Genomic DNA, 20,857 nt, shown 5'->3' with positions numbered 1-20,857 from the left:
TGGAGGCAAGCAGCAGAGAAAGTATCCTGCAATGTTTTGCTGGGAGAAGCAAAATAGAGCAGAATCAATCATCTTTTCAATGAGAGTTTAAGGTGACTTGGGCCTTGCTCTTAGCTCTGCAGAGGAGTTGTGTACCCTTCTTTACTATGCATAGAAGACTTTTCTTACAGCGGGGCTGGTACGGGGCTCCTCTTTTATATCTGAGGCCTCCCTCTCCTGGGACTTATTACCCTCTATAGAGTTACGGAGGCTGCCGAAAAGCGAGTGGTCCTCGTTGCCTTTGAGCAGCCGTAGTCTGCTCCTTATGCATCAAACTGAACTTGATGGCTTTATCAGCCCAAGTAAGCTGCAAAACTCTGTGTGTGTGTGCGCGCGGGAAGACCCTTGAACAGCATAGTTATTAATTGAACCTTTTATCTTATTGTAATGCTGTAAATATCCAGAGGTATTCGGTCTTACTTTTTTTTCTCCTCTAAAAAGCTAAATTTGTGTTTCTTTGTGTCTTTATATATGGATGGCACGGAGCTCCACTGACAATTGTGTAGAGTTTCTACTCAGGTCAGCTTGGATGTGTACAAAGATGGTTCTTTACACTTACCTTTTTTAAGGGCTCAAATGAGAGTAATATCATGAAGTATGTGGAATAAAATCCTGATTCCACTGAAGGCAGTTCAGTTTTCGCTGCTGGTTTCATCTGGAGCGGATCTTAGCTGAAGATAGCTGGAGATAGGATGTTTTTTGCAACGGATACCTGCTGCTGAAATCTCTTCCTTCACATCTGGAATAAGGCTACAGATAGCACAGGAATGCAGCAGAATTCCAGGGATGGCAAAAATAAAAGCACTTTGACAGCATTAGGACAACAAAATAGAACGTAAATTGGTAGGGTTAACACATTAAGACCTCCATTCCTCCCGTAGCTCCTCTTTGCCAGAGGCCACTGCCATTCTGACAACAGTGGCAGAAGGGAAAACGTTACTGTACTTAAATTATTTTTATTTCACAATCAAACGCATTGAATTAAAAATAAAAATCCTCCACTGGTAGTGAAGTGGGGCAGCTGCAGAACAAAATTTTCTTTTGCCACAAGTGTGACGACCTCTGGTGGAGAAGTGGAGAGGGGAATTTGAAATGATAGTCTCCTAAACCATTCCAAAAGGATTTATCAATGGATATTGGTCAGAGCAAGAAAGTATAGCTATAAGAGCTGTTATTTTGTGCTATAGGAAAATTCTGTTGGTGTAACAATTGTTACCTTTTTCTCACGTATTTGAAAAGTGAGGATAGCGAAGTCTTGTTTTGGGTAAAGAAAAATCAAGAGTTCTGCAGAAACGAAGAAGTACTAAGTAGTTTTGGTTAATATTGAAGTTGTTGTTGTTGGGGGGGAGGCGCGGGGAAAGAGGTACAGCAAAGGAAGAAAGTATCTTTGAACCCAGTTCTGTGCATTGGTGATTACGATCTTTTGGTACTTTCCTGCTGACTGGCACATGTAGTACCTGGGCTAGAAATACTGAGAGAATAGAATTGTTTTGGAGAGACTTCTACTTGCCTTTCTGCCCCTCAGTGGGTTTGTGTGGATTTTGCTGAAATTCGCTATCCGCTTTATTTTGTTCATTACCTTGTTCTGTGCTACACGGTGGGAGAGCAGTAAGTTATCAGACATGGGGACTGAAGGGGAAGATGAAGATAGCCTTCTTGTTCCATAAGAAGTGGGAGGTGAAGCAGCAAAGAAGACAGGAAGACTGATTCGGGAAGATAACACAGTAGCTTACAACATGGAGGACAAGAGAGATCCTTAAAGGTAAAAGAACTGACAAAATTTCACAGCAGGCACTAGTGGGAGATGAGAATCCAAGGGAAACATCATGGCATGTGAGAAACAAGCTTTCATTGATCACAACATGCCATGATGTTTCCATGATAGCACTGTCTGGGAAACCATTAACAGTGGTGAGAAGAGAATACAATATCTGACAAGTTTTTGTTTTGTTTTAAGAGGTACACATTAAAAATACATCTAACGTATGGGACACAAAGAATGTAAATAATGTTATTAAACTTCTGGTAGATGTGAATCTCCAGAGATGTTTACATATGCTTTTGAAGAAAACTGAAAAACATTAGCTTTTGCATTTCCAGGCTTAATTCATCATTTTATTTTCTTCCGTTTAAAGAAATCTATGCAGAATTATTAAGTTACTCAAAATAAGCCCAAAATAGAAGACTGAGTTTTATAAACATTTTACATATTTGTGTTTAATTTGTTGAAAATAGTATAAAATCTGCTCACATTTGGCATCCCAAATACAAATATTAGGAACCCAGTCCCCCGATGCAGTATAATTTTTAACAGTATGATTTAACAGTCTTCCAAGAGATATTGTGCACACTTTTATTTTAGAATAAGGAATTTTATTTTAGTATAGGAAAATAATATGTATGCATATCTTTGTGCCTTATGAACTAAACTACTGTGTGTTAGCTTCTGTGCACATCTGCGTTCACTGCAGAAGAAAAAGAAAACAAAGTTCCACCAACAGTATTTAAGTTAGAAGTATATTTATGTAGCAGCACAAAAAATTAGGCTAGGAGATCACAGTGTGTAGAGGGTCTTTTACCTCTAAAATATAAACCTTCTATTTTCTAGCACAGGAGGGTTAAACGCAGAGCTTTTAAGTTGAGAAAATATGCAGTTCATGTGAAAGGTTTGATAGCACTATATAGCCACCAAAAGCTTAAATGTGCCTGACTGGTTTTATGGAAGACAGTAAATTAGTCTTTCCTTTACCTTTGACAGGTGAGAAGCAGTTCTTGCATGACCGGTGGCTATCACCATACATCCGCTACCACACAGGTGAGGCTTTCAGTTTCAAAATGATGACTGGTAAGAAAAACAAGATGTCTTTCCTGGTTATAAATTTAACTCTTCTATGATTAGTCTGGGCCAATTAGGACACCCCTGGGGTTCAGACTATGGCTCAAGTACAAGCTTGAAAGCCTGATTAGCTGAGGTCTCTTGATACTTGTTCTTGGTAGTAAATGCTGGCACATATAGTATTGATTTTCATTTAGATATCTTAATGTTTCCAGACAATCCTAGCAGATGTGGGCTGAACTCAGATCTACGAGAGTGCTGGGCTGCAATCTGCAAGCATTTTTCTTGCCATTTTGTTTCATTTTTCCTAAACTTAACTGATTTGGAATCAGGAGATATAAATGAAAAATGCAGAGTTTGCCTATCAATCATGGCATGTACAAACATTGCTACTGCCCTTTTCTAACATCCTATTACCACTGGGTAGTTGGCTAGTCAAACAGGAATAAAAATTACACTGCAAACATCATAAGTTAGGCTTGATTTGTTGAGCAAGAAGCCTGACAATTCTGTAAGAGTTATATACCTCAGCCTCGCTGAAAATCAGCCTTGTTATGGCTCTGGTACGTCTATAAAGATTGTTCATTTCATATAAAACAGCTACCTGCACTGAAAGGCCTGAAAGGAAGAATGATGCTGGTTATAAATATAGAGGAAAATCTATTTGTCTGCCCCTTCGTGCTGTTAGCAAGTCACACGATGCAGCCTTTATGCTGTTCCTAGGCAGCAGGGGGAGTTTTCCATGGCCACCTTTTGCTTTCATCTTCTGGCCTGGACTGAAGCACATCATCTCTCTTTGTCATATGAGATAAAGCAATGAAGTGTGACCAGTGCCACTGCATTGCACTCTGCCCACCAGGAGCACGTTAATGATAATGAAAAACTATACTGCACCACATTTAAACTAAATGTGAGCGTAAGGCTGTCTGTCGGCAGACTGGTATAACAGTTAATGTCATAAAAGATAAATAGAAATTATTAGAATTGGCTTGGAAGGGATTTTTTATAGAGCAGGGTTGTATTCCTTTAAAGATACATTATCAGACTGTTAAATCTAATTTCAGACTACCGGGCAATTAAAATGATTAACATTCTTTACTCATATAGTTCATTTCATTAAAGTTTTAAACACCCTTTACACACTATTTAGGTTGAAAATAGAGAAATAACATGTTAAAATGTCTTGGATCGTTAATCATTCAAATTTGCTGTATAACTACTTTCTCAAAACCTTAGCACCACAGTGAATATTTACAAACCTCCAAGGCATTTTTGGAAAGATGAACAAAATCAAATTCCACCCATCTCTGATACGTCCAACAGACCTTTGGTAGTTCCCAGGCCCTTTGTGTTTGCAAGAAAAATCAGGCAGATGATTTCTAAAAGATTGTTTTAAAATTTATTCTGCCCAGGGACTTGTACAAGTCTTAGCTGTCTTCACCTGGGGGCTTGCTCCCTCTTTGATATTTGAAGGTAACCGCATGGATACTGTTACTGAAGCTAATAGGAACTCCAAATATGAAGTCTTGTGTACTGAAATGAAAATATACTCTGAGCCTGGCACTTAGTTTTCAAGTGTGTCAGATGGAATTTTGTATTATCTACTGACAGACCAGTTTATTAGATGGATATAAGAAGAGATCTTCAGGCTACTAAATGCTGCCATTAGTTAGAGGTGAAACACCCACTTCCCTTCCGCGTTGGCATTTGTAACAACCTCTGAAACACTGTGGGAAAAGTCGTGAAAGTCAGTATACAGTATGTGACAAGACAATTGTAAAGCATATATTAATGCTGGTCTTTTGAAAATATTAAGTCTACAGGCTTTTTAGTGGTTTGAAACACTGTTATTCTTTTTTAGTCCTGCACCTACTGGAAATGACTGGGCCTTTTTGAAAGAAATGCTGTAATTTACAATGAGCGGTTGGGTATAATCTAGACTGTGGTCCCATGTTCTGGGAAGCCAGATTATTGTGTTTCCCTTTCCCTGGAAGCAATGGTAGAACTTGTGGCCCATGAACTGCCTCAGGTTGCGCCAGGTAAGGAAGCTCACTATTTGCATGCCAGAGGTTCAAAGCAGCACGCAGGGCTGCAGGAAGTGTGCTGCCTGTGTCACTGAATGTCCCGCCTCTCAGATAGGCCGTAGGCCAGATTTGCTGAACACGGGTGGCCATTACTCTTTCTATGGCACTATTAGTAAGAGGAAGAGGCAATTATAATTAGCCTCTTTGAAATCACCCAGGGGCTCAGCTGATATGTCAAAAATGTAGATGGTATTAAACAGGAAGACACAGCTATATTTTTCCAGCTGGCAGCATGATCCTAGCACCAATACCATATTTAGTACGCCAGGGTCTTTCACTTCGAGGATATCAAGGAGTATTCAGACTCTCTCCTAGATGCCTATTTTGGGAGCCGTGCACCCTCTGGGTAGACAGTGTCTTCCTACTTTAGGTCTTCTGGATTAGGCCCAGTTATCTTACAGATTTACTATGGAACACTGCCTCCTAATTTATTCACTTGAACAGGATTCCCAAATTCAGTTAGAGACAACTGCAGTAATCTAGCGTCATTAGTGAATGACATCCTGACAACAAATGCGTGCCCAGTGCAGTGTCTCGTCTTCCAGTAAGATTTGATAGTGTGAGAAGGGTCAACTAGCTGTAGAGGATCCACACAACCATTCTGGAAGAGACCATTTTTTACCTTTTTGATTTGCCAGTTTCTTTCTCCCTTCGTTCCATTACTCTTATTCACTGTGTAAGACTGCCTGACATAACAAGTGGCTTGCTATGCAGATCAAACCATGCTATTTTACAGTACCAGGTACTGTATCTGATGCAGTTCTAACTCTAGACAATAAAGGGAACTGTCAGCCTCTATCAGTGAGGATGTTTCTAATGCTGTTCCATCATTCATTTCAAGAGCAACATGAGCAGAGCCTTTCCCTTGAGAGACTGACAGCCGTTATCATCTCTACAATACTATAAGCTTTTGCTGACTTTAGGGAACAGAAATCCCAGAGGGACTCCTGAATTTCATGTCAGTGCTCTAAGCCAGCCCACCAAATTGGCATACAGAGGCACTACACCTTTGCAGAATAGGGCTGATAATTAACAGGTATTCAGATGAATGTTAAGATCACACTACTTTCAAACAATTAATTTGCTTAACTTTTTCCTACCCTAAATCCAGATGGAGAGAGGCAAGGTGGAGAAATAGTCCCCTTAACTTGGTTTGAGATCACTACCTGTCGTCTTGCTGCTGTCAGCTATGTCCTATGTCATAGAATCATAGAATCATTTAGGTTGGAAAAGACCCTTGGAATCATCAAGTCCAACCATCAACCCCACTCCACAAAGTTCTCCCCTACACCATATCCCCTAACACCACATCTAAACGACTCTTAAACACATTCAGGGATGGTGACTCCACCACCTCCCTGGGCAGCCTATTCCAGTGTCTGACCACTCTTTCTGTGAAGAATTTTTTCCTAATGTCCAGTCTAAACCCTACCCTGTTGCAGCTTGAACCCATTCCCTCTTGTTCTATCGCTAATTACCTGTGAGAAGAGACCAGCACCAACCTCTCTACAATGGCCTTCCAAGTAGTTGTAGAGAGTGATGAGGTCTCCCCTCAGCCTCCTCTTCCTCAAACTAAACAGTCCCAGCTCCTTCAATCGCTCCCCATAAGATTTATTCTCCAGGCCCTTCACCAGCTTCGTTGCCCTCCTCTGCACTTGCTCCAGCACCTCGATATCTCTCTCGTATTGAGGTGCCCAAAACTCAAGGTGTGGCCTCACCAGTGCTGAGTACAGGGGGACAATCACCTCCCTACTTCTGCTGGTCACACTATTTCTAATACAAGCCAGGATGGCATTGTCCCTCTTGGCCACCTGGGCACACTGCTGGCTCATATTCATCCGCTTGTCAATTAGAACCCCCAGGTCCTTTTCTGCCAGGCAGCTCTCCAGCCACACTTCCCCAAGCCTGTAGTGATGCATGGGGTTGTTGTGGCCCAAGTGCAGGACCTGGCACTTGGCCTTGTTGAAGCTCATTCCATTAGTGTTGGCCCATCAATCCAATCTATCCAAGTCTCTCTGTAGAGCCTCCCTATCCTCATGCAGATCAACACTCCCGCTTAGCTTGGTGTCATGTGCAAACTTACTGATGATACACTCTATGTCCTTATCAAGATTATCAATAAGGACATCAAACAGAAATGATCCCAACACTGAGCCCTGAGGAACACCACTTGTGACCAGTCACCAGCTGGATTTAACTCCATTGACCACCACTCTTTGGGACCATCCATCCAGCCAGTGCTTGATCCAGCAGATCGTATGCTTATCCAGGCCATGAGCAGTCAGTTTTTCCATGAGTGTTTCTGTGAGTTTTTCCACAGACACATGTGTCTGTGTCTTATTTGTAAGCCTGGGACTTCAGCACATTCACGATCTCTCCTGGTGTCACTGTGGTAGTCATGACTGCTGCTGCCTCCTCCCAAACGTTTCGTGTAAATTTGGATGGAAGAAGGTGGGGTGAGGGAGGGAATCTAAAGGACTGAAAAAGGCTTCCCTATTCACGTTAGAGTAGGGAGAACAGGAAATGCTCCTATTGCATTGGTTTTATACACCAGAAATTTATCCATCATTTTGATTTGTTGACAGAGTTTTGGACTTCAAGTTGACCTAGCTGTGTTTGGTCATATAGTATTAGTATTGATTCTGATGCCCCGAGTACCTTTGCCTAGGCCTAGCTCTCCTGGGGGTTGTTGGACTTGTTTCCCCGTGAGGCTGCAGATGAGTCCTGCTCAAATGATCAGTTGGAAGAATATACTGAGCCGAAAATATAAACCCAGAATACCACAAACCCTCACAGATATCAGTGAAATACAGAACAAAAAATTTAGTCCAGTTCTCTGCCTTTTCTATTTTGCTAATAATCAAAATTATATAACATGGGAATGACTTTTATTGTTGATATATCTGGGAAATGATTTTTCCTTTGAGTTTTTTTAGACTTCTTATACCTCCCATTGATTTTGATTATTTACTGTTTGACAAGGGGAACACAGGCAGCCCATGCTGTGCGAAAGATCAGAGGTGCCTTCATTCCTCAAGGCTATTGCCTTCTTTAATTCTTCAGTGTAGGATCAGTGAACTGATTGCATTTTCTTCTATTTGATGCTTTATGTTTCACATTTCTTCATCAAACTATTGTAACATTCTCTCCTTTAGAGCAAGCTGCTGTGAGAATATAGCCTTTTTGTCTTTGCCGTTATGATAACCCTTTGGTGACTTGTAACAGCAACTTTCAGCCACTGTCCTGGTTAATCATCTTTCAGTTAAACTGTATGGAGTTGAGTATCTTGTTAATCCACTTTCTGTGCTTTTCTTTTATTGGTGTTATATATATTTCATATTTAATTGTCACATGATGTGACTTGAGGGCAGTTGTTCTTTGATATTTTTTTTTTCTTCAGCCAGTATAGTCTTACAGGCCTAAGGGGAGATTTTTTTAGCTGCAAACACTGTGTGCCAAATCTGGATGTACAAAGCACAGATCAAATATTTACAAATACAAACAAATAAATGTACAATCTATTTGGGCATGTACTTATGTGTTGCATTTTTGAAAAACAGCTCCTTGGACAGGCATGTTTTACAATGGTGGGAAAGAAGCCAAGGGACACGAGTGTTTGGAGTCTTGATACTTTCTAAGTCATCCACTCGCTATTAGAAAATAGTTAATGCAATTATCTAAAATAGAAAAAACAGAAGTTAGTTCTGTCAAACCTGACTTCAGGTCATGGTTCCAAATATTTTGATCAAATGGGCTTCTCTGGCTTTTTTTCTATTATAAGATATGCTATATAGTATATATTTCCAGTGACTAATGTTTGTGCTGTGAGTCCCTGTAGATGAAAACTTGGGTGATGTTAGATCAAAGTCTCCAGTAATTTCACAATTTCTTTATGAAGAAATGCTTGTTTTCAGCTGTAGCTGGCATCAGTCTAAATGAATCGGTAATATGGGATGATCTCAGCTCATATAAATAATAGCAGCCTTCTCCTGTTAGAAATGCCTTTCTTCTGGAAAAGCCAGTTGTCCCACATTAATGCATTTCTGATCAAAAACACTAAGGCCTGTATGCTATTTTTTTAACACATTTGAGAACCCTGGTTAAGACAGAGTTCTAAATGTACTGGAAACCACAGTTCATTGTTGTTCAACACTCAAGAGAATGTACAAAGAGTATACCCTTGTATTTCTGTGTTATCCTGCGTATTAGTTTTATAGTACTGGGTCTCATTCTCTCCCCTCCTCCCCTTTCTCTGCTTTTTGTGAAATGGCCTTCATGTTACCATATTACAAGGTTTATCCTCTCTCTCTCTCTCTCTTAAACATAATGAACGTCAGAAAAGGTCCCTGAGGCGCAAACAAAGCCAAGAGGGGAACATCCCAGAACACTGGGTGATGGTGAGGAAGGAAGTCCACAATGGTTCAGACTAACAAAATACTAGAGTTTAAGATAGAGCTTGCCTATAGAAATGCTGCTTCAAAAGAATTTATTCACATTTTTGTGAAAAAAAATCTTAAAAGATACTTTTATCTTCCAAGATGTTTATGTTTCTGTTTATTGTCTATTGCCTAAAACAATGGCATCTACTTCTTCTGGATCATCATTAACTGATTTGCCAAAGTCTCATATGATGGCATGTAAGCTAGAGAACAAACATGAACACTACAGTCAATATTGTACATTACCTAAATTTCTCATGCTGTGGAGGCCATTCAAAATCTAAGTGCATCAAAAAAACCTGCATTTCAGGTTTAACTCTGAATTTTTACTATTTTAAAGCAGATCTTTTAGCACAAGTTGTGCTAAAACATGCAATTAAAATAAAAAATTAATGTGTTTTTTTCCTAAAATTTACTGTTTTCATGACAGAATCCCATAAGAATGTGGGTTGGAAGGTCAGCTAGTCTAATCACCCGCCCAAAGCAGGGCCAGCTACGTGAGGTTAGTCAGGGCCATGTCCAGTTCAGCTTTGCATATCTTCTAGTATGGAGATTGCACAGCCTTGCTGGGTCGTTTTTTCAGTATTTCACCACCTTCTTGTTAAGTAAGTAAGTAAATAAATAATCTAATGAAATTTTCCCATGTTGCAACTTGTGTTCCAGGGATGCGGAAGCCTGAGGGTAGACTTTTCAAATAAAAGAGAGTAAAAAATGCTCAGTTGCCTTGACTCCCTCATTGTCACCTGGGTCTTCTGTACCCTTTGATCATTTTTTTTAGCCCTCCTTTTGTTGCTATTGTACTTAAGGAAACCCTTCCTATTCTTTCTAACATCCCTCACTAATTTTAGTTAGACTTTCCTAATTCCATCCCTGCATTCTTGGGCAATGTGTGTGCTTGGTAGCCTGTTCCCACTCTCACCTTCTGTGTGTTTCCTTTCCGCATCAGCAGAAATTCCTTGTTCATTCATGCTGGCCTTCAGCAACACTTGCTCAAATTCCTGCATGTTGGAATGAACTGCTTGGGGCTTCGAGGAGGTTTTATGAAACAAAAAAAGTTTCAAGAAGGGGGGGAAATCGGTATTTTAGTTTCCATTTCTGGCCTGGCAATTATAAGGTAAGCAAATATATTTCTGTGTATACGTTAGGAAGCAAAACTGCCCTTAATGGCAAATTTGGCAACGGAAGAAGGAATGTGAGGGAATGGGGAGTGGCAATAAAAGGGTTTACTTTCAGCATGCACAATTTAGAGCTTGAGGAAAACTGAGATAAAATGATGAATTCTGTCTCGAGGACTTATAGTTCAACTATTCTTCCTAGCAGAAACAGGCCTTGTACAGAGTGATCGTCTAGCTGACAAACAGTTCTGTGTTACTTCATTATACTGAACATCTTTTACTTCAGAACATTTACATTTATTTTTAATCATAAGATTGTAAGGAAAAATTAATCACTGGCCACTACACACTGCTTTTTGATGGAACTGTATCCATTTAAGTGGAGGGATAGAGTTTACTCTCTTTCTAGGTGTGCACTTTTAAATGGGCTAAAACATGCAGGATGTAAAAAGACCTTATCAGAGGCACACTTAAAAAGAAGCATCTATGTGAAATTATTGTTCAGCACACCTGGAGTCTCTTTCAACTCATGTGAGGCTACTTCCCGCAGTGTCAGCACCAAATGGTTATTCCAGGAGGATAACAGAAGCCAGAAATTTAGTTAGAACGTGTTCTCACGCAGAAGGAAAACCAAGCATGCCAATGCGCTTCCTCTAGTTAACTTAAATTGCCCCTGTGACCCTGCAGTGCTTTTCACTGATGTACTGCCGTAACATTACTCGAATGACATTTTGTCATTTGCTGGATGTTAACCTGTAAAAATGCGATCTTTGCTCCTTTACTTTGAGACAGGATGACATGCACTGCAGCCCCCAGTTGTTGGGGGTAATTTTATGCTCCTTTCCTGACAGACAGGATTCCAATAGCACCATATGTCAAAAACTCCAACCAATTCCAGTCATGTACCCACACCGTCCAGCTGTCACAGCTATAATTATTGAAACTAAAGCCCAGAGAAGTTTGTAGTTTTGGAAATGCTCTAGTCTCCTTAGATCTTTACTACTGATGTTATAGCTGATTAGGACCCTGCCAGCCTTCTGTTGGTCTCTTGAAAACTGCTGTAATTCTCATTCATCATGGAAGCTAACCAGCTGCTCCAGAGCCATCCCCTCAGATGTGTTGCTTGATGTTACACTTTGCTGTTGTCCTGACCTTGACACTTTGGATGTTCAAACAAAGGCTACTTACTATGTTGGAGTTAGTACAAAAGGATCCAGTTAACTCCATTCTGCACAGAAAAATTAAAAACATTTTTAGGTAGGTACCTGGTGTCACTGTGAAGACTGCTACTAATCCGCACTCATTTTTCGGACATTCTGCTACATTTTCATGACCATTTCAGGTGAGGGATTGAGAGGCAGCGACCTCCTGGAGTAGTCTCCTGTCAGGCTGACACCGAGCTTTTGGCAGGAATGTCTAGCTTATCTCTTAGCAGAGACGGAAGTGACTCCTGTAATCAGAATTTTGAGCCTTTACATCCAATTTTGCCACTTTTATCCAACTATAATAAAGTTTAACATCTGATTCTCTTTGAAGCTTGGAGTAGAGAGTTCAGCTATTGGCTTTTTCTATTAAAATCTTAAAACTGAAAGTTTTGTGATCTCGAGGTATTTATAAGTTTTAACCTTTTTGTGAGCCGTTGCATTCCTATCCATTGCAGTGCTAGATATGTGTAGTACATAAAGCAGCACCTTTTTAGATTGCATTTTCACCCCATGTTCTTTTTTGTCTCCAGGAATCAGCCGCTCTCGTACTCACTGCAGTAGTTTCACTGACAGCGTTAGTTATGCTTTTCTGGTTTGTTTGTCCACTTAGGAGGCATTTTTTTTTATTATAAATATACGAAGGCTTTTAGATTTCAGTTAAAAAAAAGTCATTTAAATGGCTTATCTTTTGATCAAATAGCAACATGTAATCCAGTGCCTAAACTCTGATACACTGCTCTCAGCTTGGATATCCTAAACTCTTTTGAGATGCTAGGCAGGAAAATGTCAGTACATTTAAAAAAGAAATGTTTTATTGATGAGGAGAGATTTTTAAAGTGTGAAAAGCAGGACTGAGTTGGAATTCCTAGACTGGAACAACTGACTAATTTGATGAAGAAAATGAAAGAGGGAATTTGTTAAACATATTCTTTAGCAAGTGCCTTTTAATAATGAAGAAACTATTTCAACAAACACCATCACCAAAAAAAAAAAAAGTGGAATTTGATATTGCTGTTGAAAAAGCTCCGAATGACTTTGAATATTAGAAGAAAATCAAGTGTGTTGTCATTCAGATCACTGCCTCCTGTTCACAGGCAGCAAGGATGGTGTAGATTTAAAAGGCAGACCAGATTTTTCTGAATACACGTAAAATACTATCTCAAACTGAAAACAACCTGTCTCTAATTGATGGTTAATTCATAGTTTTAAGATAACTTTTAATGGCCATATTGGGAAAGAATTAAGAGACTTGGTGCAGTGGACACCAAGGTCCTCATTGGTTCCCAAATCTAAGGGTGCAGGATCTTGTATTTTTCCACTCACTAGCCCTTGGCGGTAGCCTGAAGTCAACAACTTCTGGACAATTGATTGCACCTGACCCCACTTCCGGGACTCTTGGTAGTCCTCCTTAAAGTGAGCTGAATAATAGGTGAAATGTGACTGTTTGGTAGGAGTCTGAAAGAGAATAAAAAGGGAGTCATCGGTCAAAGAGCTCAGTACAACTGGATGACCAAAGACATGGAAAAAAGTAAACAGAGAGAAAAACAACTGGAGAAACAATCATGTAAAAGCAGCAGAGGGACGTGTAAAGAGAAACATGACACATGGACTGGATCACGAATAAGAGCTGAGTGAGACATTTGAGCTGGTTTATGTCAGCAGTGAAAGACAAGCCTGAGCAAACGGTTTAGGACAGTGAGCAAAGAATAAGTGATGGAAAGAATATTTTGAAGTGCTGTACAATGTGGGGTATAAAATAGATGAGATAGTTTTTTAGAAGTTTCCCACTAAAGATGATGGAGAGAATACATGTTGGAATTCTGAGACGTAGAAAAAACTCAGTAAGAAACTTGAAAGAAAAAGGTGAAAGCATGAGCGCAGGGGTCTGGCTAGCGTGCAATGAACATTGAGTAAAACACGACCTGTTCAGAACAGCAAGACTTACAAAAACCATCCAGGGCTGAATGAGTAGGGGAGAGTGAAAAGAATACACATCTGCTTCAGAAAATAATAAGAAGGAAATGCTTACAGAATGTATGAGGAAGATACGACAGATATATTTATGTGATATTTGTAATAAGACAGAATTTGGTGTAGGTACAATATGGCTGATTCTACTAAAATCTTTCATAGTCTTGAAAATAGGTTTAGCAAGCTATCTGACAGAAATGGCATATTTTGGGGTCTTATGGCTACCAAACCCCTTAATTAAACTAATAGAAAACATTTACAGGAAGTTGTAAATTGCAATTAGAGAAGAAGCCAATAGAATGGATTTCCATGATCATGGGAGCGCGAACAAGCCAGGTTGCTGTTACTGCCTTTGTTCAGTTTAGGGTTGGTTTTGAATTAAAAAATGAAGGGAGAGGGGGAAAGAATTATATTGTGCGAGAAAACAGTGAAAAAACCTAGCTTCTCTGAGGATAGTCATCTTATGGCTTCATTAAAGAACCATCAGAGGTTCCTCAGAGAAACTGAGACCAATAAACAGAAATTCAGACTGAGGTTCAGTACGCAGAGATAAGGAATGAAGTTTGAGACAACTTAAAAGGGACTGTTAAAAGACAGTCTGAGGAATTTTAGATAACTGTTCTTTTGCTTTTGCCTCTTGTTTGATAATAGCACTATTTCTTCTTACCAAACTGAGTCTCTTGCTTCAGTAGGATTATCTTCAATATAAACTTTTTAAAAAGGGAATGTGTGGGAAGTAGCACCCTGGAAAGCTTTACGTGGAGCTTTCATACTTAATCTTACAGATCTAAGCATTTTTTTAAGCAATCTGGAGAGGCCAACTTAATTGAGAGTGCTCTTACAACTGATGGCTAAGATATCGCTACTAATTCATAACAAGTTTGAATGCAGTTGTATGTGTTTGAATGTTCTCAGTGTTGTAGACATCCTTTTCCCTCTTGTTAGATCTCACAAATAATTGGGAAATTTCCTAAAACCCTTAGATCTATGTAAATGATAGGCAAGTGCCCACTTTGCGTCCGCTGTGTGTAATCTGGGAGACAGTGGGGTTTTAATGTTTTGATTTAAATGGAAGTTGGAAACAAATGTAAAAAGGGCTTTGGTTGATTATATGTAATTTTCTTATCCTTCTGCAATGTCATAGTTGGAGATCATATAGAACATGCTTAATTCTCTGTTGTTACATAGTATTGCCAAAACAAACACAAGCTTAATAGAGCAATGCTATACACTGCATCAGGAATGCTGCAAAAAAGTTCAAATAGGGAGCTCAGTGGCCTTGTAAGTACTATGTTGAGTTGGATATGGAACTTTTAATTGCACACGAGAAAAAAATGAAAATGATTTGTCTGATTTATTATGCCTATGCTAACTGAGGCAAAGGAAGTGCTCAGCTCTCCTAGGAAGCAATAGAATTGTGTTTGTTTAACAAAGATTTAATTTTAATTATTTTTAATACTTAAAAATATCTGTTATGAAAAATTTTAATTTTCACTTTTAGACTGTTGTCTAAAGAAACATGTAAAGAAAACCTTGTTCTTACCAGATACTTTGAAAATTATTCAAAGACAGCAATGCTTTATAAACTTTTTATAAAGTTTTGTAAGAATAGCAGTAGTCATATAATTACAATGACGGATTGATACCCATCTGCTTTGTTAGGAATAATTGTTACTTTAGTCCAATTTCGTAATTACCTTAATGTTAGTATAGCTGCAGTTTTGTATTTTTTAAATTATAAGCATGAAATAGGGGAAAAACCCCAAGAGCCAAGAATATAATAGTTGTTTAATAGTTGTTCATAAGATCTTACTTTTTTTTTTTTTTGACTGACTGTGGTACAGAAGTCTGCTAGGCAGAAGCCTGACAAACTTATTTTTATCATTATTACTGTTTATTACAATAATGTGCTTTAAATTTACAGTCTTGAGCCATCATTGGTATAAAAAACTATATGTATATCTATACATACCTAATTATTTGTGGAAGGTATTAGTATTGTAAATACAGCTTATCTTTGTTGTGAGACTGGCATTAATAACAGAATTTCATAAATGCTAACATATAGTACGATAATTTCAAGACTCCCTGAAAATATGGTGTATTATAGTGAAAGATGTTCACAAATGCATGTTGTGTGTGTGGATGGGGAGGGGGAGGAGGGCTGGTTTGTGCTTAGAATGCTTTCTGATGCATAAATATTAGCATTAAATAATTTTGAATACCTTGTTTCCTAAAAAGATTAGTAGCTCTTCTCTATGTGATAAATTGTGCAAGAGTTATTGTTCACACCAGTCTTCATACTGTATTATTCTGCATAGCTTTAAATAACCAAGTCCAAATTATGCTCAGCAAGCTGTTGGGAAAGCTTGGAGGAATCTCAGAGCTGAAGGGCCAATTTGTGCCCTGACTTACATCCTGTGCAAATGCACTGACTGCATGCTGGCTATAAAAGGATGTAAGGTGGTAAAGGATTCAGTCAGTAGCATTTATTTTTGACTTATCTTGGTTCTATTTTTTATTTACTTATGATTCCATCCTATTGTACAGAAGCATTGTGCCTGTGTATTGCTAGTTTGTAGGTAGCAGCATTTCACCCTCTTTTACTTGGCATCTCAAATTTTACATGAAATTATTATTTAAAAAAAAGAAGAAATCTACGTGCTCGTTTACCAAAACTCCAATTAATATTGGATCACATTTGGAATCACAAACTTTGCATTTGTAAATATTGCACAATAATGTATATCCTTTGTATAAAATATACCTGTTATCTCATTGTGGCCATATGTTTGTTTCCTTAAATCAATAAGTATGTGCCAGTTCTTTTTTTGTGCATCTAGATTGTCTCATCTGAATGAGACTTTTTGCAGTCCATGTTGCTCTAGTTTCAGAAGAGATCCTACTTGCTATTCTGCATGGAAAAGTATAGGCACTGGGGAGACAGGCTGCGTAAATGTGACTTCATCAAATTCAGTTTGAATCACCAAAGATCCAGCCAGCTATTGGAATACAAAGTATCAGCGTATCATTTTGCCTGATTTTATATTTCTCTCTCTCTTCTAATTGTCTAGGAGTGACTTCTTATGCTAGAAAATAGCGAGACTGAAATAAGGGTTCTTTGGAAATACCAGAATCGCCTCACTGTACTTAAGTATTTTCATCTGATTTTGTTCCCTGATGACTTCTGCAGCAAGAAAACCTCAACTTCTGGGTATTGTTAAGTGATTGGCAGAAAGTGACAAAAGTAAAGACATTCAGGCATAGACCTAGTATTAATTCAAGCTGTGCAAATAATTTAACACACCAAGTGAAAGAGACGAACTGAGCAGTTTCCACTGAGTTTAAGGACAAGGTGAAGAATTCCACTTTTCTTAATGACCTTAGGAAAAAAAAATAAAAATTTAAGACTATCCATCTTACAATAATTAGACCTAAGTCTGTTTAATAAGGAAAGTGTAAGGCCAGATATGGCATTTGCCTTTTTTGCTGTCCTACCATATAGCTTGTGTGTCTTCGCTGATCAGGTAGTCTCACTGAAATAGGTGGGACTCTTGTTTTCACGCATGGTTGTTTGTCATGTGGGAGTGGACTTTGTGAATAGGTCCTCCTGAATTACTCTTTTATTAGTCTGCTTTCTGTACTGCCAAATGCTGATAATCCACCTCAGCACTGTTTAATACAAGGAAAATACTAATAATTTCAGTAGGAAAACCAAAAAACCCCACATAATGTGTAATTGCGGTCTAGTCCACAGATCCTCCCATTGTTATTTTCAAGTGAGGAGGATGCTCACCCCTACTCAATTGCTAAGCTAGAAAAAACATAATTAGCTGACTGGATACTAGAGGACCGTGAACCAAATTATGCTACTATTCAATGCTTGCTAGAGTTTGTTTTCATAACCGTTTAATTTGGCAGTGGTTGAATTGGAGAAGCTGGTTTAGAATGACAAGAATCAGAAAATAAATGCAATTTTTTGGATGATTAATTACTTCAGAAATAACTGGCTTAGAAAACCTTGTTGGCTTTAACCATGCCCTTCAGTCAGGGTTATTGCGTAAGCCTAGTTTGGCTCTTCTGACATTTTGTGTTTTCTGGGCATTCAGTCACAAGTCTGAATATCAGAGATTTTGGCAAAATTATAAACATGTGAAATGTTTATATGGCCCTGCAAATACAATGGGTAAAATTACTAGTAGATATCATAGATCAATGAGAAAAATTAATGTGGGTCAGACATAGCTATGGTTAGTTAACCTCTGCAACTTGCCTAAGATATATAACATACAGTCTTTGACTGAGTGATAGAAAAAATTTGTAATCTCCACTTGAAGTCCAATTCAAACTATAATGTGCAAAAATGCTTCCAAAAGGACAGTAACCTTTGTCAGTCATGTTATAGAAAAGTGGTTGGTGAAAACAAGAGCTTTGTGCATTCAGATCATCGTCTCTCTTCACCACTGTAACAGAATTTCTGATGTACTTCCACAGAAAAGGATCTCCAACAAACCCATGAAATTTTTCTGCTAGGATCCTCCTTAAATGGACTTTTTTGTATAACTTTGCCACATCTTCTACCCTAGCTGTTTTCTTATGGCTGTTACTACTCCAGACTAAGTTTTCTGCCTTCTCGAGAAGTCAGAGAGTGTCAATGAGAACTCCCACTGAGACTTTCTTCAGCTACAAGAAAGTCTAAGCCTTGTGTAGGAAAGCCATCATAAAAGGAAGGAGGGTTGAAAACTTCAATTTGCCCCAGTTCCAACCCACCATTAATAAGTACCTCTGTTTTCTGTTTCCTTATAAAAAGTTTTGGAAACTCACTCCTGTGCAAGCATAATTTTTGAAAGATCCTTTAAGGAAGCTATTAACTTTGCTGGCATATGGAGAATTTATAATTTCTGTAAGTGTTATATAGGAGAGACCCTCTCATGCGAGCATATGATGCATTTAACTCGTGTTGTGAAATCTGCCTCTATATCTGGCAATGATTTCAAATTTCCTGAGGTCTCTGTTTAAACTATAACAGAACTCCCAAGCACGAACTGTCACTGAAAGGGAGCTGAAGTGATGGTACGTTACGCTTAGGTAAATATTAACAGAATATTTTAATTGTTTCGTGGACCATACATAAAGTGATGATGTGTACGTTTTTGAAAGTAGTCTTAGCATTTACTTTTCCGTTACATTCTGGTGCTCAGTGACTCCCTCTCTTGCCTATCTCCCAAAGACATTGTCTGATGTGTTTCTAAAATGCATTTAGTCTCGTGCAGATTACTGACATGGATTCTGCTGGCCAAAATTTTTAACTATTAGTTAGGGTTTTTTAATTATTTTTAGTTGCCAACTGCATGAGGAACTGTGGCTCTTCTCTCCCCACAGAAGCCTCCGTTTCTTAAGAAAATCAATCTGTTTTATATGATGGTTTTCACAAAGGATTGTAATTCTCCCAGTTGATGATCTCACCTCTGACCAACTACCCCACTTGCACCTCTCTTAAAATAGGTGGTTATGAAGCGTTTTGTTCTTTTCCCTTTGCAGTATAAAGAGAATATCGTGTATGTGGGGATTATGGATGATTCTTGCACGAGTAGGAGGAGTGTAACATTGATGAGTGGTGAAAATAAGGCAGGTTTTTTTGTAGTGTTAATACACGTATACCTAAATCACACACTTGCAACAAGGTAGTTTCTTTGTAAGAAAATGTATGTGGTTAGAGTTTGTTTTGCTGAAACTTAACAGTTATCAGCTGGAATAAATTCACAAAACCCTGTGTTACCCTCTTCTGTAGGTAGTTTGGTGCTCAGTAATCTGACTAAGAGCTTTGGCTGCTCACACTCTTGCTCTCTCCAATGCTGTTTAACTCTTCTACAGGTCTATAGCAAGTTCTACTAAGGCATGAGGATAAATGAGTGATTTTTCCCTAAAAATCCAATGCATCTCAGATATTAGGGAGTTGTTGTTGAAGACTGTTTACTATGCTGCCCCCTAAAGAAGATTTTTTTTTTTTTTTTAATTTGTCTAAATTAATTAAACGCTAAAAGCAGCTCAAATGTCAGGCAGCACATCTACTTATGTAGGCCTGCTACTGAAGCTGGCAGGGGCTTGAATTATTTCTGTAAAAGTTTTTATATGTTCTAGATGTTTATATAAATTTCCTTTCAAACTTGGGGCTTGTCCATCAAGCTTTAAAATGAGAAAGTGAATTTTTATAGTCCTTTTGTAATGGAAAGTTTGACCTTAATTATTGTCACATGAACAACTTAATATAAGAAGAATTAAGTAAATAATGAAATTATAAAACTATATTTGATTCTATTAAGTCCCTAGAAAACCAGCATTATAACTTAAAAAAATAAAGATGCTTACAGTTAGTTATATGAATTCTTTATCACCTTCCTTTCTCCTCCTTTAAAAAAACACAAAACAAAACAAACAAAATCAAACACTAAACGCTGTTGTAGGCAAAAGCTGTTCCTATCGTATTATTTTTTTCCAAGACAAACACTCAGTGCCTAGACTTTTAAACAAGTGCTTTTTCCTTGAAAATTAAAATAAAATATTTTTGTGTAATCGGTAAATTTTGTTACGAAATTTTACAGCACCTATATTAAATGATAAGAATAACTACTATTTTGAAATTCTGAACATCTTATAATTAGACCAGCCTTTAAGAAATATTCAGAGTTAAGGCACATTAGAATGTATTCCACAACATGGAGACAGCCCTGACAAAGAAACATTATTCTTAGATTTACAATTAATTACCCTTATGTCTATACCTTGCATTCAATTTGCATATCTTAAAAGTGCTGTAAATTTCATAGCACTCCCTTGTTATTTAAGATCATTCTGCTTTAGTAAAAGTTTCTACAGTGATAACTTTTTCTTGATTATGTAGTTGTGAGGTCAATAAATCTGGCTTTACTTTGCTCTCCAATGTTATAATTTTTCTTTTTTTGTGTGTTTTTCATTATTTTGCTCCTTGTTCCTCCTGCCCTCTCATTTATAATCCCCCGAAGAACCAGTAGATAGAGAAGTCTGGCTAGAAGACGAAGTGAGTGGTCAGATTCTCAGATGTTATCTTTTTCCCAGAACGCACTGGTACTGGGTGTCTGACATGTTCTATACATCTTTCTAGTGTCAACCTCATTAAACAAATACAACT

Source organism: Rissa tridactyla, chromosome 4, assembly GCF_028500815.1.
Source record: "Rissa tridactyla isolate bRisTri1 chromosome 4, bRisTri1.patW.cur.20221130, whole genome shotgun sequence".
In the NCBI taxonomy this organism is placed as follows: Eukaryota; Metazoa; Chordata; class Aves; order Charadriiformes; family Laridae; genus Rissa; species Rissa tridactyla.
This window is presented reverse-complemented; position numbering follows the sequence as displayed.